This window comes from Triturus cristatus, chromosome 12, assembly GCF_964204655.1.
Source record: "Triturus cristatus chromosome 12, aTriCri1.1, whole genome shotgun sequence".
Lineage (NCBI taxonomy): Eukaryota > Metazoa > Chordata > Amphibia > Caudata > Salamandridae > Triturus > Triturus cristatus.
In genome coordinates this window covers 66,786,949-66,808,941 of record NC_140595.1, presented here as the reverse complement: position 1 = coordinate 66,808,941, position 21,993 = coordinate 66,786,949, and the positions used below count along the sequence as shown (strand labels likewise).

Genomic DNA, 21,993 nt, shown 5'->3' with positions numbered 1-21,993 from the left:
CACTGCATCTTTCTATACATTCTGAGCCACCGTATTTTTTTAAGTCTGACTTACAATAAACTGATTTTTTGCAACAAGTTACTAACTGCTTTTGGTTTGTTTAATTTTGTGCTAGACATTCCACTTTTATTTTTCATGTCTGCAGAGACATCATACCCCTTTCATATAAAAGAGAAATTAATCAAGGGTGTAAGCAGGTTGTGGGAAGGGTGATTTTGTAACCTTGTATTATAAGGAATAAAGTAACCCCTGGGATACGTTATAAGGATACTGCAAGTCACCTCCAAGCTCCATTACCTTATAAAGGAACTCCTTGGTGATATGCAATAGTCAGTTTATGTACAGTAAGGAGCACTTTCTCCTACATATATTACTCATTACATGTACACAGATAGATTCTGCCAACCAGAGACTGCTTCCTGACTCTATTTCAATGTTATCAACAGGGGCGTAGCTTGGTCAGTAAGATGGGGGGGGAGGTGAGCTTCAGATTTTCTGAGAATCAGACTGGCATTTAACGTTTCACTACATTATACAACAAGCAGGGTGCCGGAGAGGGGGCTAAAGGGCGGTGGAAAGGAGAAGAATGCGTATTGGTTGGTGTACTGAGAGAAAAGACAATATTTTGTAAAATAACCTCTATTTTGAGGACTTTCAAAACAGAGAGGGAGGAAGTGTGTGTGCATTTTTGTCTGTGTGAATCTAAACATCCCTGGTGAAATCGGACTGACATCTCACAATATCCAACTGAAAGCACCCGTACCCAACTATTTATCTGAAAATAAATTTATTAGGGGGTTATCACTCCCGAAACACTCCCCCCTGAAGCTACAATCGTGGTTGTCAGTGTGCATGAGAGTCAGGGAGTCTTCGTTGAGCATCTTTCAATGATACAGCTGTCTCATGGGGGTCTACAGTCAGGATGGTACATCACCTGTTGTACAGGCTGCCAAGTCGTCGGACAGTTTGTCAGTTGTCGCCTGACTCATCTGGAGTTGCATTGCTGGTCATCGCTCAGCAGCTGGAAAGTGTGGGTGTCAGTGGCAGTGCCCCATGTATTCAAACACACAGAGTAGAGGGGGCCGGAGTAGAGGGGTTAGCCTCTCACCCCTTCTCTTTGTGTAATACAGCGCCCCATGTATCACATTACTCTTCTCTGCAAAAATAAGGATAGCTAGGCACATTGGTACGTCATGGTCTCCCTGTATTACCACGTCACCACGCTCAAGTGCAGAGTCACGACGTGAATATCTTTACTCATCCCACTGGTCATTTGCACGTTTTGTTTCTTTCTGTTTACTTACAATGCCATTTTACATGTAGAAAGTTTGCATCTGTTTCTGTACACCTGGGGCATTATGCAAAAAGTACATTTTAAGCAGCCACCTGGGGGCTAGACAGTGGTCACGTAGATAGTTACACTGCACCCTGTAAGCCCAGCAAGGTGTGCATATTGTGGAAACTTCCTAGCTTGCAGTCCAAGTTGAACTATTGCCTTTTCGAAGTTAGCGAACCAGTTGCCCATCCTCAGACTATCCACGTGATTACCGCTTTTTAATTAATTAAATTGGTTCCAGCGAGGAGAAAATTAGCTTATAAATGGGCCAGGATGTGCATCTGAGCACTGACCTACTTTTATCTTCAGCTCTTGGCCCTACACTTTACCTTCAACTACTTAATGAGCATGTCTCCCCTTCTCATCTTGATAAAGATATCTCTCTCCCCAAAATCTCAGACTTCATCTGTCTCTGAATGAGTAACTCACCCAATCCGGCTTTTTCAATCTGTGTTCGATTACATGTGTTCCTTGAATTTATAATGAGATACAGGAATTTATATTGGGTTAAATGGAACGACAAGTCCCAGAATGCAAAGAAAACAAAAATAGAACTGTAATATCTTCTCATGTGGTCAAGTGGGGGGGGGGGGGGGGGGAGTAGGGGAACTGTGGGCGGAGAATCAGTGAGCGGCAATTACCTGTGGATTGGTTCAGTGGGTGGAGTCAAGAGGTGTGGCAGAAAGAGCAAAATATCCCAATTTTTAGTATTTGTTTCCCATTTCACTAACTGGTTATAGCTTATTACGTTATTTAATTTAACCAATGGATACACATGTTTATTTAAGGTTTAATGTGAGTTATTGACATGAAAATACATTCACAAAGTGGGATACGTTTCCAATCACAGAATGTCCCAAATATCCTTAAAAGTGGAATCGCAAGCCATTTGTCTACCAGCCATGGAGTTTCTTTCATCAGCACTTCTCCTCCCTTTTTCCACAAGAGTAGTTCAAACATGAATGGCAAAATATCCTAGTTTTCAAATGAGTTCCACATAATTATGGCTCTGCCATATTTGCCACATAATACATCATCTGCTGCATTATCTGACGCGTTTAACTAATACATTTTTGTAGCCCAAACGGATCAAAAGTTACAAAAAAATGTGACTTGTGCTGCTGTGAAAAGGAGGGCCCTTTGCAAAGGTTGACTGGTCACCTTTCTCACTGCTGCAGTTGTATGTTCCACTGGTACTAATAAGGAAAAATCTTTGGAAAGACTGATAGCATGTGTAAAAATGTCAAAATAATAAAGTATCAGAAAGTTTACAGCACCACTAATACCAGTGTAGGGTGTCAGAGAACTTTACATCACACATATTAAACAGAGACAATCAATCATACGTGTGTAAATCACTGTATAGGAAATGTTACATAAGACAAAGAACTACAAGGTGTAGGAGTCACATGACAACTATACTAGTAGGTAGCATAGTTTAATAGTGATTGGTCTGGAGAAACGCAAGCTCAGAATTTAAAACGTAAAATATCATGGTTGGGGGTTCTCTTTAATAATAAGAATTGATTTCTATCCAAATTAACACGTTTTGCAACATTAGGATAATCTAAGACTGGGAACAAAACTATAACGTTCTAATTTATAAACACTTAATAGCTCACTGTTCTATGTTTGGATTTGAACTTATTAACTGCATGTAACAATAGGGTCTCTCTGACAAAAGCAGTAACCCACTGAGCTATTTACATTATGTGCACTTTGTGATCTGCATGGTACATGTTCTTAGCAGCAGGTACATTAACCCTCTGCACTTCCTTTCCATGAGTCAACACTTCCACTAGACAAAACACCATCTCTCTCTACTAAGAACATTAATCACTGGCGTTATCATGACAATTTTATTGTTGCCGAAAATAGTTGGAATCCAGGAAGGAGGCAGCAAGTGCTTTTAAAATCATATTATACTTACAAACACGATGCCCCCACCTGAAATCGGCACCTGGTGCGGTCGCACTGCCCTAGAGCCACCCTGCTCAAGAGTCCTGTGACCTCAGTGACAGAGTCACTGTCACTCTATGGTGTGCTGCTTTATAGGCCTGCCTGCAAGACTGGAGGTAAACTTCAGAATGAATTGTGGCGGACAGGTCTTCAAGTTTAACTCACACTTGCCACTGCTAGGGTCCACCTGCTGGTGCTAAGACACCAGGGCTTCTAAGGTCTAGCGGGGTCTTCTAAGGTCTAGCATGGGAAAGTGCTCCCTAAAGGGGGAGTGGTCTGGTGCACTGGTCATGAAGGCTGAACCTGGTTCCCCAGTTCCAAATTCAGCAGCTCCGACCATAGTGCCACATCCTCTCCCCCACTGAACACCATACTGCCCCACTGAGAGAAACTTGAACTGCACTGACCCGCTATAAACACCTGGATGTGACTCAATTCAAATTACGCTCTAGAAGAGCAATATGCTGCTTAATATAAAAAAAATTAACTACATCCTAGAAAAAGCAAACACTCATAGGGAATGCAAGATTATGTGAAGCATGTGAATAATAAGCAGGGACAACATGGTTACCTTTTCCTTTTACACTCATTATTCAGAAATTAGGGAGTGCTTTTGCCTGAAAAGTTGAGGCCATGACTACAGGGCCCAGAAGGGACCCGTTTCAAAGTCCATTGCTTATATCCTTACAAAATGTAAGCCATATGGTTTCAAAAGACCACATCTGTGAACACACAGCCGCTGTACACATTTTGTTTTCCAATTCACCCATCAACCAGGTATTTCAGTACCTCCAGGAATGGTGCACTTCCCCACCCAGGGAAAACAATGTTGCTCAAAGAGCGACAAGAAAACAAAAGTAGCGCTTCACTGGCAAACATTGTAAAGTGGCGCTAATGTGTTTAGGTGTGAATAAATCAATCTGGCCACCTTGCAACCACTCTGTCTTGCTTTAGTTAGTTAAATATTTTTTATTTTTTGAATGTTTTTCTCTCCACCCCGATGCTGCACTTAGAAATTGAAAAATGTCAGAATAAGACAATGTTTCCAGTAAAAGTGTTTTTCTTTTTTGCATGCATTTCACAGGGAGCAAATAAAAGAAAGGAGGAAAGAGAGGGCGATACCCTTTCTTGAGATCTTGGTTTTCACTGAATGAGGAGGAGCAAGACAGAAAGAGAGGAAAGAGGGGGAACAAAGAGAGGGGGTGGGGCAGCCGTCAGCTGTAGAACTGGACACTGTCCTTGACTTCTCTGGGCACTAAGAAAAAGACACAGTCCTTTTCCTTCTCTGCCCGTTCCGCCCGTCCCCAAAAGCCGAGCCTTAACTATCGGCCTTGGCGATTTCATCCGTCCGGGTGGCATGTTTAAAAGAAGAAAGTAGGGGAACGGAATCTATGAAATTAGAGAAGTAGGGGTTTACACGGCAGGCCGCAATGCGATGGCCAGGCCGTGCACTTCCTTCAACTGATGTCAGCGAGCAGTCCTTTCCAGAATACATATGTTAAGAGACCACCGCACATCTGAGTTTACATAGGGTGGCCAGATGGCTCCATCTACGTCAATTTTCCATTCCTGGCTTTGCTATTATTTGCAATTGTTATCTGGGTAGTTGGTCCAATCGATTCGATTAAAAAAGAACCAAGACTACAACTCCCAGAATGCACTGATATGTAAAAGCAATGTCCAGGATGGAAAAGGGGTGACTCGGTGAAATAGAATATAAAGAGCAGCCCTACAATGTGTCTACTACTTCTGCTGGCAGAGTGGCAGCGCATAACTGGTAGACAACCTCAACTCTCAAGTCTTGCATCCTGGTACTCCTAATTTTATAACCAGATAAACAGAACTATAGGTCAGTATTCTAGTGCTGTCATGTTTCCCCGGTCCATGCATCACTGTCTACTCCGGTCAAGGGTTTTTCTCTTAATTTTGGGACAAGTAGTCTTGTTTGTCCCATTCTAAAACCATGACTGCAAGTTCCGGAATGCAAAGAAGCAAATCTGGACTGGAGCAGCTCATCATGCATGGACCTGGGAAACTTTGCTGCAATGCGCTTCATGCACTGAAAAAAGGAAACTTGAGGTGTCTCTGAGGGGCATGCTTGTCAGAAGCCTAAACTAGGCTCCAGGCAAAAATTCAGGTGAAGCCCCATGTCCTTTGTAATGCCACCTCATGATTAAGAGGAAACGTTCGCTAAGGATAGGAAACGTGGCGTTTAGCGCCACCTAGTGATTGAGTCAGGTTAGCTGTGTTAATAAGCACAGGAAAGGTCGGCTTTTATTATTATTTTAATCTATTCTCAGGGCCACTGGAATTAAGCAGCAGGAGAGTGCAAAATAATGTGGCAGGGCGGAGTAAATTATGCGGCAAGAAAAGCCAATTTATGCGGCAAAATGTTGCACATTTTGTAATAGGATTACTTCATTATTTCATCGTTTTTAGGTCTCGGCTAGCGAAGGCTGCGCTTGCGCAGTCTCGCTCGCGAGATTTAATGACTTGGAGAAGAGGGGCTTGAACCCGCCCCTCTTCTCCCCTCTTCTCCATTGGCTGGCCTCTTGAATGCTGGCCAGCCATTGGAGAAGAGGTTTGTCTCTCCGAACAGGCCCCGTCCTTTTCGGATTCGGGGGCGTGTTTTTTGCTACTTTTCTCATTCTCTCCTCCAGCCAATTGCAAGAGAGAAAAGAAAACCACGCCCCCGAATCGGAAACCGCTGCTGCCTTTCTCCGAGGCATTTCTGCTTCGCCTCGGAGAAAGGCGGTGGTGTGCTCGTCCTGGTAAGCCTGGCTCATTGTTCGTAGTAATTAAGTTCTGTGTTTTCTCTTTACAGTGTGCTACTTGCAGTTGTTTTTCCACTCACAAATGCGGGATACTAAATTGCAGGATGCAATTTAAAAAAAACATATTTACTAAGCTAACAGAAATGTGGGGAACGTTTTTCCTCAAAAGATATGCGAGTGTCAAAGGTGGTTTCACGTGAGGCGCTAACCGCAAAGGCTGCCCCTGCCTGCTTATGGCCACTTCAGAACGCGGGAGTACAAAGAGAGCTGTAAAAACAAGTGTAACCAACTTCTTCACATGCAAAGTATTTCAAAACGATATACACAAAGCGTTTTACTCTCACTGTACTACGAGAAACCCATTGGCTTTGTCGTAGCTTGCTCTTGTAATGTGGTCTTCTTTCCCCACCGTCACTGCACCGAGCAGCATCGAACACATGCCAGGCAGGCTTGACTCTTCGGCCTGCTGTGGATGGGGAAGAGTAGAAACCTCTCTATGCACAGTGTTCGCTTTCGAAGACGTTCGCTCTTTACCCTGCCCTTGACCGGCTGGGAAGGGGCCGTGTTTACATCGCAGACTGAGTTTCTGATAGTTTCATCAGAAACGCCCCCCTCCTCCGCAAAATTGGGGGAAGTCAGTGCGTGCCACGGGGAGGCTGCACACCCGCGCTCATTGAACAGGCAGTGGATTGAGCGCTGCGGGGAATGAGGGTGTGTAGAACAGACTCGAGCCTCTCAGGGCCACTGGAAGCAGCCGTGCTGTGGTATGCCTGGAAATTCCCAGCTCATTGGCGAGCGCCCGCCCGGCTGAGCCGGGTTTATCCGCCCTATATGGTCACAGGAAGAGGGCGGGAGCCCGCTGCTGCAGGGAGGAGGGCGCGCGGGTCACAAGACGCTCTCGCCGCTGTGGAGTGGAAGAGCTGGTTTCAGTCTTGACACAGAGGCTGCACGGGCAGCGACGGCCCCTTGGGTCCGGATTGTGTAATCCTTATCCTGCACGCAGCAAGGGCCTCCTCCCGCGCTCGCTGGTGTGTGAGCTCAGCCGGTGACTCAGAGCATGCAGTCATGCTGCTGCTGCACGGCAGGCGCGGGGTGAGGAGCAGCGCGGGTCCCGGCCGTGGAGGGGCGCACTGCGGGTCGCGTGCTCGGCTGCAGGGAACCGGGGTGCAGACGCGCGGCTGCCGTTGAGTAGGGAGCACGCTTAACTTCCAGCGGTCAGCTACAGGACGACCCTTGGAAAACCAGACCAGCTCTCACGCTGGAAGGAGGTATGTGTGAGGAGGAATGTACAGTCAGCGAGCTGCGTGTTTCAATTCCCGTGTCATGGGCGTGCACTTTACAGAGGGAGGAGGGGGGCGCTCGGAACTACACGTTTGTACAAGCACTCAAGTTGTAGGGCAACTATTATGATATGTTGGCTGTTCGGGTTGTCTCGACGTGCAGAATGTTGAAAGTAGATTTTTTTTTATGTTGAAATAAATGCTGGTTCAGCGCTCGTATTTAATGGAATTTTGGTATAAATGTTTATCCCCCGCAAAAACTAGCCTCCTTTTGCCTAAACATAAATTTAAATATCCTTTGCTTATGCGTCACGCTGCATGTAACATCGGGATCATGCAGGGTTGTGCAAGCCAGTTTTTCCTGCAGAGTCTGCCCCTTTGGGGTGGAAGAGGTGTTGGGAGGGGAGGGGGGGGGGGGGGTATTGAAACGGTTTATATGAGCATCAATTACCTTACATAAAGTCACGCTCATTTTTTTAGGCACGGGAAAATTAAAGTGATTTGCCCAGGATCACAGGATGTGGTGCCGACGCCGATGTCATGTTCCCCAAGTCCATAGTCTGCAGCTCTGCCTGTTACGTCACATCCGCTCTCAGATTCAGATGAATGCATTATGGGAATGTTTCTTATGACCGTTGCTGCTTTATAGAAGGCTGTATTGAGTAGTGCTCGCTCACCCCCCAAGTTGGAACCGTTTTGCTTGTCCATTAAAAGTCTTGATAACTATTAGACGTTGCGCGATCTTCCCCAGAGCAGAGTTTTGCACACTGGCCAGTTTACTTTTGCCCTGGAAAGAGCGTGTCCTGCTGGGCAGTCAGGGCAGAACAAAAAATAAAAAAATGAGTGCCGGTGAGTGCCACCTGCAACCACCGGTTCACATTTACCGGTGTGTGTGTGTGTGGTGTCAGTGTTATGCCGTTATGTGTGCTGCGAAATGCACGCATGCGTTGTGGTTGTGTTAACTATTGTGTTAGGATAATTTTGGATATAGAAATGCGTTTAAGCGTTGAGCGCGGTTCCTTATGCCAATGAAGGTGCACTCATATGCACAAATGTGTGTTTGCTGAAGTTTGTGTGCCTTTCTTGTGCGTGCTTGTGAGGCTGTAAGAAAATAAAACTTTATTAAAGATAATAATAACACTAATGTGTATCCGTGCTTTGCGGCGAATGGCTATACCGGTTGTGTTTGTGTATTTAGAGCAGACGATTGTCACGCCATCATAAACACCTTTTAATAACTGTGTGTGTGTGTGTGTGTGTGTGTGTGTGTAGGTGGCTCTGTGGGTGGCTCTATTTGTGTGTGGGTTGCTCTATGTGAGTGGCTCTCTGTGGGTGGCTCTGTGTGTGCGGGTGGCTCCATTTGTGTGTGGGCGCAAATGCAATAGGTCTCGCATTTGGGAGTGATTAAGCTATTGACAGTGTAAATAACAATGCCGTTTCTTTAAATGTTTTAAAAACAAAAACATAAACAAAAATAATGTCATGAACAATAGCTCTAACTTTAACAATGCCGAGACCATTGCATTGTAAATGCTTGTTAAATTTGGTAACACTGTCTGGGCATTGGTTTCACCTCATTAGTACCAGCTTAATACACAAATATAGCAAAAAGAAACTGAAAGGTGACCAGTCCAGCTTTGCAAAGGACCTTCCACTGTGCAGTAACACGTGTTACTGTATTTTTAGTAACTCTTGATCCGATTGAGCTAGAAACAAAAAAATGTTTTTGTTAAAATCAGCAGATTATGCGGCAGGTGGTAATTATGTGGCAAATGCGGAAAATCTATAAATATTCAAAAATCACGGCAGCCACACAATCTCATGATTCCAGAGGTCCAGTCTATTCTGTAACAAAAGCACAGGGCCCAAAACCCAAAATTGGACTGTGCTTCAGCCCTTCTTGTGAGAACCTATCTTGCTGGTGGAGTGAACGTGACGTTAAGTCACGGTGTGCTTGTTCAACAATGGAGTGTGCTGCTATACCTGGCATTCATCTCACAGTATTAAGTTGTGGGATTGCACTTTATTATAATAGAACAGCTAAGTTTCTCCGGCCCATGGGTGACTAGTATGTCCAGTCAGTTTTAGGTTAGAATTCTGGGACTTGTGGTCCTGGTTTTATACTGGATTATTTAAGACTACAGGGTCCCAGATTTCTAAGAAAAAAAACGGGACTGCTTAACTAGCCACGCATGACCTGGGAACCTTGGCAGCCATTTTATTAATAATATCACTCAGGGCCATCTCTAGGGTGGTGCAACTGGTGCCACCGCACCAGGCGCTGACTTTGGGTGGGGGCGCCATATATTATGGTTTTAAAAGCACCTGCTGCTGTGTTCTTTGCCTCCAGCAATTTTCAGGCAACAATAAAAATGTCAAGAAAACTCTGGTGATTAATGATCTTCCTGGAGAGAGAGAGAGGGGGATCAGAGTTTTATCAAGTCAAAGTTTTGACTCACTGTAAGGTAGCCAAGAGGTTTAATAAGCCTGCTGCAAAGGACGTGTACCTTGCAGATCACAAAGCGCATATAATGAAATAGGCACATAGGTTACTGCTTTTGTCAGAGAGATCCTATAGTTACTTGCAGTTTATAAGTTGAAATCCTAATGTAGAACAGTGAGCAATTAACAGTCAAAGAGCTGCATGAAAACTTCAAGGTATAGGTTAGAGTGTGTAGATTTTCCCCCAGTCTTTCATTATATTAATTTTGCATAATTGCTTCATTTGGGTAGAAATCCATTCTTATTGTTAAATAGAACCCCCAACCATGGTGTTACATTTTAAATTCTAAGGTTGTGCTTCTCCAGACCAAGCACTCCTAAACTTTACTACCTACCAGTATGGGTGACATGGGACTCCTACACCTTGTAGTCTTCTGTCTTATGTAACATTTCTCATACACTGATACACTGCGAAGCCAGCCCTGAAATCTTTTCACTGGCTCCCTATTCAGGAGAGAGTTAAATTTAAGGCCATGTGTATTGTCCACAAGACGCTAGCAGGGAAGGGACCATTTATCAATTGTTTCATTAACCTGCCTTACCTCGTGAATAGACGCCTGCGTTCGGATGACCTCCATTTTGCAGTAGTCCCCAGGATCAACAAGGCTAGAAGTGGTGGCCGCCTGTTTTCTTACAATGCGGTCAGGATGTGGAATACTCTTCCACTTCAACTACGCAGGGAATCTAATCATTTGACCTTTCGTAAACTTCTAAACACTTGGCTTTTCTTTTAATGTGGTGATGGTGTCTATTGTTTACCACGGTTACCCCTGGGTAGCTATGCGCTTAATTAATGCTTCTTTCATTTCATTTACACATGTATGATTGATTGTCTCTGTGTAATATGTGTGTGATGTAAAGGGCTTTGACAACCTACACTGGTATGAGTGGCGCTATAAAACGAATTAAATGCAGCTGAGAGAGTGGCATGGGGAATGGAGGGGCACTGCTAAAGGGTGGTAATGAAGGAATCCATGGCGGAGGTGGTCATTTGGGGGCGCTAACAAACATTGTTGCACCAGGTGCCACCAGCGCTAAAGCCAGCCCTGACATCACTGTTTGACAATGCAATGCAGCACATTTTGTCAATGTAGTGTGAAAGGCCGGGCTGCCCTTGCCCAGACTCGAAGCATGCTCACTTAGTTGCCAAGTGGCTACTTGCCATGTTTGATACCTTCAGTCTGCGGTGGCAGTTCAGTCAACAAAACTTTACATGTCTGGATATAGAGGCTTAAGATAAGAATAGTAAAGTAGCAAATATTAGCCCTAGAATGTAAAGCAGTGTTGTCCCAGTACACAGTACTGACGATGGTGTATGTGGCCGGGCTGCAGGCTGTGGCTTTTCTAACCAATCAAAAGGCAGGGAATGAGGCTGAAGATGGAACATCGTTGCATCTTTGTCCTGCATCTGGCTGCTGATTGGCCACAGCTGGACAAGTCCTGTCAATATGACTGGCTCCAGGGACTCACTATTCCTCAGTAACTGAAGGTTAAAGGACAGGAGCAGTGAAAGGGCAGTATCTTGCCATATGCCCTGCGACGAAGCTTGGTGCTTTCACAAGGCGGGGTTAGACAGCGGCCACTGAGAGGTGGTACAAAATTACTAAAAATGGGCCAGAAAGAGACATTTGTTTAGTGAAAAGGCAGTGCTTCTGCTGACAAATGACTATTTTGCCTACAAGACTACAAACCAAGGAACAGTTTGAGGCCAGCAGGTGCCTGCACCAGTGGTTAATTTGTAAAAAAATAAGACGGGGCTCTCCTCAGGAGGCAGCTTGCACCAACTCATTTCTTTTGTTCGCACTGCTTAAAACATAAACTCAAAACCATAAAAGTAGAAAGACGATGTGGCAGAATAGCCAGAGCTGCCGACTTCGGACCTGGGGAACCAGGTTCGAATCTCAGCATCGGTTCAACATCCTGTGATTCTGGGCAAATCCTACCATAAATGAATTTGTCCTTAACTGGTGCTCATGAAAAGCGCCAGTGTTGATGATTAAGTGCTTGTGCTGAGCACTGGAAACCACCGGCTCAAATTAAGCACTGGTCCGTACCTTCCTGTGACCCTCTATTAGTAGGTCCCAGCTGAAAAAAATAATGCTGTGCCTATTTCTGTCTGACTTTGTGTGAGTGCCGACCTTGCTTTTTAGTAGCTTCGATCAGTTACAAGGACATCCATCACACTGCTAAGCACTGCATCCCATAACATGATAACCGCGGGGAAAAAGCCTTTACAACACGGGCAGAGGCATGCGTGCCTGTCATACAACCAATAACCACAGCTTGGTGGTCATCTTACCACATGGAAACACTTGCCACACAGAATCAGAGACAGCTGTCTTCTGCAAAGCATAGCATGCTGCCCATGAAGGAAAATGTTTCAGTGCCCCACATAGGGGTAGTAAATGTAATACAAAATACAAGGTGAAAACAGCGACCCATAGGCGCTCTCCAGCTCTGCAGAGAAGAAGATGTGTGAAGAGAGCGATGAGGCTCGTCCAATGGTATTTTCTGGTTCAGATGAATGTGTATGGGAATAGAATAACAAACACACAGCTGACAAGATTCCCAGGTCTATGTGTGACCAGCTGCTCCAGTTCAGATTCTCTTTGCATTCTGTCATGCATATTCTAAAATCAGGACTACAAGTCTCAAAATACAAACAAACAAAACAAGACTGGAGCAGCTCATCATGCATGGCACTGTGCAATTTAGCAGGGCTGCAAACATATCCTTATGTTTTTTGCCTTGAGATAGGCAGCACTTCCCACAACGCATGACTATTAAGTTTCAACCCTTTCCTAAAATAGTTGGTGAATTTTTTGACTTCCCACTAACACATTGCAGGAGTGGAGTTGGAATTGTAAGGTGAGCCTCCTGTTGTTTTTGAGGGAGAGTTGCAATTTTCCCTCAAATAATCTAGGACTGGAGTTGTAATAGTAAATTTGATGTCCCAGTATTGGCCATGCCCACCGAAGCCCAAAGGGTGACTTGCAGGACAAGAAACACGCAGACATATACTGAATACGCCTGCTTCCCTGCCCACTCAAGGTACTTGCATACTTGTGGTCCAAGATCATTCATGCCAAATCTTCCTATTTAGTAGGTGGAGTGCAATTTTTGGTTTTGTGCTAATACGGTTTATAATCCCACATTTGTTTCCAAGTATTTGGGCATAGCGACAGGATCCCTCTTTCTGCCCCAAAATCTCCTTCTTGAGTGCTCCCAAATGTAGACTCTCCGGATAGCCAAGGGTGCAACTAGTTATTTTGCCCGTGATGTTTCTTTGCATTCTGGTACTTGTAGTAATGGGTTCTCAGTGCAAGAGAAGGACAACAGCTAAACTCCGAATGTAATGGAAAAAGCAGGACTGGGTAAACTACTCACTCAGGACATATCTCTGCAGGTGACATCATTTGTCTAGGGGTTCCATGGGATCCATTGCTTGAGGGACACCTTCGGCAGCTCACAGCATGTTAGCCAACATTACTTTTCATTTTGGAACTTGTAGTTTCTCTTTCAACACCGCATGTACAGGCAGAAAAATCTCAACCTGCAAAGTGCTGGTGTTTAAAAACCAGGACTGGCACAGGACAAGGGAAACTAAGGAGCTTAGTTGATCTAGTAAAGAGAATTAAGAAAAACAACTAATGTCATCACTAAACAAAATAAATGTTTTCGTCTGTGCATCGCTGACTTATAATCCAATATCTGAGGACACGGTTTCCCAGTTCTGACTCTCTAGCGAATGGTTCCTTGACTGCAGGGGCTGCACACACAACCCATTCATGGTAAAGACTTGCCATTTCAATAATGCAAAGAGTCGTTTGATCCACAGTGGAGGAGGATGTCACCCATGAATTGCGTGAATAGCTCATCCAGGCCAGGTTATTTTGCTTTGCATGCTGGGATTTGTAGTAGTGTCAAGCTACTGTAATGACAGAACTACAAGCCCCACAATTCAAGAAATTCTGGAATTGCTGTGATACTCTCATATGGAACTGTGAAATGTAAGATATCTGGGGGGCTCGGGGTCACTTAACAAATAAGTTGGCAGTTGTTTGTTTGGTGCCCGAGTTAGTCTTTTTCCAGTTTGAAAATCTAATATCACAAAGAAAACAATTTTCACTCACCTTTAACATGACACACACGCTCACCATGGGGTGCTTGGGGCCTTGTGTGGGACATGAACCCCTCTGGAAATGCACATTACAAGACTACTTGTTCCCTACAACTCAGTGCTTTAAATGGAAATATAGTTGTGCAGGTACTCACTCCTTGGAGTACCTGTTGGCTCCTGAGAAGTGCCGGTACTCTCCCATTAAATGTGTTGCAGCAGTGCTGAGAAGTGCAGGTACTCTCCCTTTCAAATTAAAGAAGTGCAGGTACTCAGTACCAGACAGTCCCTGCCCAGTTAAAGCACTGCTGTCACTAATACTAAGGGGGCTCAGCCCTTCCGAGCTACCCGGGTCTGCTCGTGAGGTACTGTTCTAGTCCAGGTTTTTTCTTTGAAATCTGGGACTTGTAGTTTTATTTATTCATTATAAAACAGGACTACAAGTCCTAGAGTTCAAAGCTACAACCCTGAACTGGAGCAGCACATCCCGCATGGACCTGTACAACCTGTCTGCTGTGGGAGCTACTGTGGTAGAGGGTGGCTTTGCTTGAAGGCAGATGTGACGCAAGCCCATCCTTTTATTGTTGTGGTTGCGGATTTCACCCTGGACGTTGTCCTTATGGGACCCCTGCAGCAGGCGGCTGCCTCATGGGACTGCTAGTCTCCAGGATGCTGGCACGTTTACCAGCTTCGTGTCGCTAAGCCCACAGTGGCCCGTCCAGTCCTGGGTTCCCATTCTGCATCCTAGCGCTTATGGTACTGGTAACTTTGATTCACTATAGTTGCTTCCTTTCGAAATAACAAACCTGAAACGAATTACATGTGAAAGGAAAAGCCAGGACTGGGGCATGGCGGCCTTGCTGATATGGAGTCGTCTGGAAGACTTGTGTGTGAGGCAGTGCTTGCAATAAATGAAGAGAAGTGCAGGTAGTCTGGGCCCAAGAGTAGCTCCTTCCATCTGAAGTGTGTGTAGAAATGCGCCCTAGATGAGAAGTGCTGGACCGGGAGGTCTGAAGAGCTGAGTGCTGTGCAGGCACTCGGAGCCTGGCGTGATCCACCATTTCAAGAACTGACCCTGAGAGACTTACAAAAAGCACTTCACTGCTAGGTTCCTGCAGTGTATGCGCGCGCTGTTGCCAAACAAGAGCACAGCCAGGACGCCATTTCTCCGGGTGCAAGCAAGATGATAGCTACTTTGACGGCTGTTGCGTTAGTAAAATGCAGCATAGTGAGGGCTCGGTGAGCCCGTGAGGCGTATGTGCCCCGGTGCCACTGCACCACAGCTACTCCCCTGTTGCCAAAGAAGACGAGCTGATATATGACCTGTCACGACGTAGTAAAAAAAAAAACTTGGAATACCCTGTGTGCAGAGCTGCACAGCGAGTGACATACACACAGGCGTGGTGGCCGGCACATATCTGCAGTCCACAGATAAGGCGCCCACCCCAAACACCCTACCCCGGGGTCCAGAGCGTGTGGTTGGGGGGGGGGGGGTCGACGGGGGCCAGTGGTACATACAAAACAAACATCTTCTTAGGGAGATACAGGAAGCTTGTTACGGAGGGGGGGGGGGGGGGGGGGTCAGCACGCCCCATACCACTAGGGCTCCGCATGTAGAGACCTGGTTTTTAACCTGCAAGCACAATGCACGCTGGGAGTTGTAGTTTTGCTTCATTTCAAGTTTAATGACGGGAGAAACACACCTGAATGATTGATGAAATGAACGCCCGGGGCTGTCATCTAATCTTTCAGCGTTAAGACTCTCCATCAAGGATTAGGGAGGGGGAGGGAGGGTTTTCTAGCGCGCACAAGAGAAGCCTGGCGTTCTCTCTATTTGTGCAGGCGTCCGATCTGACAGTTCCGTGCAAAGTTTCCGGCAGCTGTCAGACGGAAAACGGAAGAGTTCACACCGCACACATGCAGTTGTCATGTGTCTGCCACGTTCAGGCTGACAGCTTCGTTGGGGGTGGGGCGCGGCTCTCACTCACCCGTTCCTCCGCTCCGGTGACAGGCCGCTCCTCCCTCCGGACCGCCGCTGAGCTCTCCCGCCCTGCTCCCCGCTGCTGCCTCAGTTCTTCTGTCTCTCTGGCTGCTCTCATGCTCCGCTCTCGGCGAGCATCCCCCTCTGGGCTCTCGGGGAGATTTCCCGAACTTCCTCTTCCTGTCCTCCCTTCCCCCGTCCCTTATCCTCCTCTCCTCTCCGGCGCCTCGCCCCTCTCTCTGGTCACTTTCCTCTTGTCATGCTGCGTCCTCCTCTCTTTCTGGCCACAGACCCAGTCTTCTCTCTTGCCCTGCTCTCCGATGGCATTGTGTTGGGTTTCCTGTCTGTCACTGCTCCCCACCCCTTCTCTGCTCCGCGAGGGCTGCCCGGAGCTGCCAGCCTATGACACGTTCAGTAAATATGAACAGCGTCTGCATACCACTGTACTGGCGCGTGGAGAATTCTAAGGCGATTCTGCACTTCTGAGTCTTAGAAACGCTGGTAGGGCAGAGTCAGTTACAAGTCGTGTCTGAATACTATATGACTGGGCCTTAGAAAGGCTGGTGGGGTAAAGGGCAGAGTAAGTTACTACAAGTCTGATGTGTGTATAGCTGGGCCTCAGAAAGGCTGGCAGGGCAAGGGAAGAGTCAGTTACAAGTCCGGCCTGAAGACTATATGACTGGGCCTCGGAAAGGCTAGCAGGGCAAGGGCAGAGTCAGTTACACGTCCGGCCTGAAGACTATATGACTGGATGACTGGGCCTCGGAAAGGCTGGCAGGGCAAGGGCAGAGTCAGCTACACGTCCGGCCTGAAGACTATATGACTGGGCCTCGGAAAGGCTGGCAGGGCAAGGGCAGAGTCAGTTACAAGTCCGGCCTGAAGACTATATGACTGGGCCTCGGAAAGGCTGGCAGGGCAAGGGCAGAGTCAGCTACACGTCCGGCCTGAAGACTATATGACTGGGCCTCAGAAAGGCTGGCAGGGCAAGGGCAGAGTCAGTTACAAGTCTGGCCTGAAGACTATATGACTGGGCCTCGGAAAGGCTGGCAGGGCAAGGGCAGAGTCAGCTACACGTCCGGCCTGAAGACTATATGACTGGGCCTCAGAAAGGCTGGCAGGGCAAGGGCAGAGTCAGTTACAAGTCTGGCCTGAAGACTATATGACTGGGCCTCGGAAAGGCTGGCAGGGCAAGGGCAGAGTCAGTTACAAGTCTGGCCTGAAGACTATATGACTTGGCCTCGGAAAGGCTGGCAGGGCAAGAGTCAGTTCCAGGTCAGGTGGATGTGTATATGACTGGGCCTTAGAAAGGCTGACAGGGCAAGGACAGAGTCAGTTACAGGTTCGGTCTGATGTGTGTATAACTGAGCCTCAGAAAGGCTGGTAGGCCAAGAGTCTGTTCCAGGTCAGATGTGATGTGTATATGACTGGGCCTCAGAAAGGCTGGTAGGCCAAGAGTCTGTTCCAGGTCAGATGTGATGTGTGTATGACTGGGCCTTAGAAAGGCTGGTAGGGCAAGAGTCAGTTCCAGGTCAGGTGTGATGTGTATATGACTGGGCCTCAGAAAGGCTGGTAGGGCAAGAGTCAGTAACAGGTCAGGTCTGATGTGTGTATGACTGAGCCTTAGAAAAGCTGGTAGGGCAAGAGTCAGTTACAGGTCAGGTCTGATGTGTGTATGACTGGGCCTTAGACAGGCTGACAGGGCAAGGGCAGAGTCACTTACAAGTCCGGTCTGATGACTGTGTGACACTGGGCCTCGTGAAGGCTGGTGAGGTAAGGGCAGAGCCAGTTACAAGTCAGGTTCGAAGCCTATATGACCGGGCCTCAGAAATGCTTAAGGGCAGGGTTTGACTCAGTTACAAGTCAATACTGGAGACCGTGAGGCAGGCAGAGCTGGGAAAGGCTGGTAAGGTCAGCACGATAAATAAATGCAAATACAACTCTATCCCTTCCAGCTTCTCTCTGCTTCACACCTTGCTTTCAAGCACAGCTAATAAACAGTTGCAAAACGACTGATGCCCCTTCAAGCAATGCACCAAAAGCTGAGCAGATACTTACTCGATCTCCCAGAAAGACCCTTTAGCAGGTTTAGAGGAATGGCAGCACCTACAACTTGCTTCAGTACAAGGAAAGGGCCGAGTCAGTTTCATGTCGGTTTTGCCTCAGAAAGGATGGTCAGCAAAACACACAAGATGATGGACGGAATGTTGGACATTGGCAAAACATTCACCCCCAGTCACAGATCTGGGTTTAATCCATCGTTATTTTGCTCACCACGCCACCCCAGTTCAGACATGGCCATATGCAAATCAGTCTTGACCCTGTGCCTCATGGGAACAGTCCAGCCCGAACTGCCAAGCCATGTCTTCCCTGGACCAGAATCAAGCATCCTAGGACCGGTTTCGGGGTTTCACCCTTCTTCAGCCAGGATAGCTTGACTCCAGTGGCGTAGTGAGCACGGGACCCACGTCTGGGCATACCCTTCCCACATAGGGCAAACAGCAAAACACACAAGATGATGGACAGAATGTTGCACATTGGCAAAACATTCACCCCCAGTCACAGATCTGGGTTTAATCCATCGTTATTTTGCTCACCACGCCACCCTAGTTCAGACATGGCCATATGCAAATCAGTCTTGACCCTGTGCCTCATGGGAACAGTCCAGCATGAACTGCCAAGCCATGTCTTCCCTGGACCAGAATCAAGCATCCTAGGACCGGTTTCGGGGTTTCACCCCTCTTCATACAGGATAGCTTGACTCCAGTGGCGTAGTGAGCACGGGACCCACGTCTGGGCATACCCTTCCCACATAGGGCGAACAGCAAATCACACAAGATGATGGACGGAATGTTGCACATGGGCAAAACATTCACCCCCAGTCACAGATCTGGGTTTAATCCATCGTTATCTTTCCCACCACGCCTCCCCAGTTTAGACATGACCATATGCAAATCAGTCTTGACCCTGTGCCTCATGGGAACAGTCCAGCCCGAACTGCCAAGCCATGTCTTCCCTGGACCAGAATCAAGCATCCTAGAACCGGTTTCGGGGTTTCACCCCTCTTCAGCCAGGCTAGCTTGACTCCAGTGGCGTAGTGAGCACGGGACCCACGTCTGGGCATACCCTTCCCACATAGGGCGAACAGCAAAACACACAAGATGATGGACGGAATGTTACACATTGGTAAAACCGTTTTTTTGCATTTGTCACCCGAGTGGGTCCCTTGCTCTCCATGCCACTGGAATCAAGCTATCCTGGCTGAAGAGGGGTGAAACCGGTCCTAGGATGCTTGTTTCCAGTCCAGGGAGGACCTGGCTTGGCAGTTCGGGCTGGACTGTTCCCATGAGGCACAGGGTCAAGACTGATTTGCATATGGCTGGGTTCAAACTGGAACGGTGAGCAAAAAAACGATGGATTTAGGCCCAGATCTCTGTACTGGGGTGAATGTATGACATTGTTCTGCATTCTGTACATCAACTGTTTTTTTGCATTTATAACATTCCTTAGCACACGTCTTATCAGTTATTGAAGTGACTTTAGTACATGGTGTAAACCGTGAGTACAAACATAAATAATGGACACTTAGTGGTTCTTCTCTCTTCTATCAAGTTTCGTTTAATAAGTACAAGTCTTCAAGAGTAGTCCTCTACAGCCAACACATGTTTCGTCGTAAATGGGTGGTAGTCCCACGACTTTTTCAAGGTTGTATAATTGTGAAAATACAAAACCAATATTTGTTTTAGGGAATCTAACCCTAATCATCATTCCATATGTTTTGCTATAAGAGACAATAACATAGTGCCTCATGCAAACGGTGGGATACAGTCAACCACTTCCAAGATGAAGCAATAATAACAGAAAATACCACTGTGTGAATACAGTGAGACTATGACTCACACCCAGATGGAGAGACCTAGTATGAATGTGTGACAGTTCAGAAAGAAATTCCGGTGTATATAATTAACTAATTTTTCATTAAGTATATAAGAATTATAAGAGCAAAGAATAGATCAGGATATGGGAATAACTAGTATTGTGGTGGGTGTGTAAGAAGAAATACATATAATAATAAGAGTGATAAGGGTGTATATATCTAAGTTATGGTTATATTTGTTGAAAAATATATTATAAATACCTAGTTAATGCGAACAAAGTATTCTGTGAGAAAAGGGTAAAATGAGCGCAAATTATGAGTAATCTTGCGTAAAATTAAATTGACATCAAAGGTAATAATGACATCGGTAGTTATATTAAAGTTGTACCTACTATAGATGTGGTGATAATTCCAAACCACATAGGGTTTCTGGGGGGGGTGACGTCAATGTAGAAAGATATAAAGGTCTTGGTGTAAGAATCTTCTCAGATCTAAAAGAAAATGTGGTGTATATGTTGATAATATATGAGTCTCAGTAATTATATATACCACAAGTATCATACTAGCGATCAAAACGCTCGCTTGGGGCAGAATCCAAATGTGAATCTGCTCAAATTATTCAGTTTGATGCTGTCCTAAATGACTAACTAGGTGTTCTTATCGCTGTGATTTTATATATATCGCGGGTGTATGACTAAGAAATAAAGAATTATTCTGACAACTTAATTGTTGCCTGAAAATATGAACATGGCGTAGCATGCATTGCCATGATAATAGTATAATTTAATCATACATGCTAGTCAAAGTGCGAGTCGGTTGGCTATTTGGCAAAGAGCTATGTGTGCGATTGCAATAACAAATATTTATCGAACAAACGTAAAAAAACAAGGACGTGAGTCTAAACAAATGGAGCAAATACAATGCGTGCGAGCTGAACGGGCCATTAGGATCGTAAACGGCAAAGTAAAGTCAGTTACCGTGGTTGGCAGCAAAGAGATGACAATTCTCTTACAATGTTTAAAAGTTGACGAGAGCAATATCTTACGTCTTACCTCGTCGTGTAGTATACTTTATTCCCCGACGCCACCGACCGGTCTGGATGCAGAGTACGCTTCCAAATTGAGCGTTCCGGAGTCTGTTTAAATACCGGAAGTAAAAGGAATACTATCCATGTGTAAGGGGATAGATTCACAAACAGTGTGGAAGGACTAACGTTTTAACGTTGTCTATGGCGGCCATCTTAGAGTATAAAGAGAATAATGAGTCGCATTAAGATGACGACGCAAATACTGTTTCAAGAGAAATAAAATCTAATTGAGCGTCCTGCAACATGGATCTAAAGTATCTTTGGGCAAAATTATAATATGATGGCTGAACAAGTTTGTGAAAAATATTCTGTGCGTGATGGTGCCTTTTTTTAGTACATATTATGCTAATAGAAAGTGGGAATAGTGTAACCAATCTCTCCATCTTTTTGGGTCAGTACAATAAGAAAAGTAAACAGGAAAAGAAGTCAAAGCAAAATTTAAAACAGTTTAAAGTATAAAATAAATTCAAAACAGCGAGTTAATAAAAAGATAGACATAAACTGGATGTGACATCTGTTCAATCATTTATCGGAAAGACTATACATTGTTCGCAGAGCTGTAAGTATTCTTCGTTTTGCAGCACCTTATTCTCATCATATGTATTCTTTCTTATTTTTATCTTCATGTAAGTCCTGTGTCATTGTGTGTTAAAGGTCGTGTTAGTATGTTGCTTCAGTTATCATGTTGGTCTTTCAGTCCCCAGTGTATCTTAATCTGGTTAAACACTGGTGGGTATGTACATGTTAGAAGATCAATTGTAAGATAATTAGCCCAGGAAGTAGTGTAGTTCATGGTCGATGTTCAATCCATGTTCCACACTGCGTAATTTAAGTATCCATTGAGCTTCTCTCCTTCTTAGTGTCAGTTCCCGATTACCACCCCTTGGGTGTCTAGGGATATGTTCTATCCCATAGAACTCAAATCTTCTGTTTGTTGTTTGTGCTGCGCAGATTGACATGTGAGCAGCCAAAGGGTATCTCATGTCTCCCTGCTTGACTGCTCTGATGGTGCTGCCTACGTATTTTTTCTGGACTGTTCCCATGAGGCACAGGTCCAAGACTGATTTGCATATGGCTGGGTCA

General features: G+C 45.7%; 1 protein-coding gene across 4 annotated transcripts in view; it reads right to left on the bottom strand.

Moving 5' to 3' along the window:
• ACER1 (alkaline ceramidase 1) overlaps nucleotides 1–20,955 on the bottom strand; it is a 163,436-nt gene extending 142,481 nt beyond the window's left edge. For 2 of the 4 annotated variants that reach the window (XM_085638647.1, XM_085638650.1), the window contains exon 1: nucleotides 20,876–20,955. The gene's annotated coding sequence lies outside the window, so the exon portion shown is untranslated. Of the gene's footprint in view, nucleotides 1–15,956; nucleotides 16,315–20,875 lie in introns of those variants that run through there. The other 2 variants (XM_085638648.1, XM_085638645.1) reach the window with 2 other exon arrangements.
• Between the last annotated feature and the right edge of the window lie 1,038 nt (nucleotides 20,956–21,993).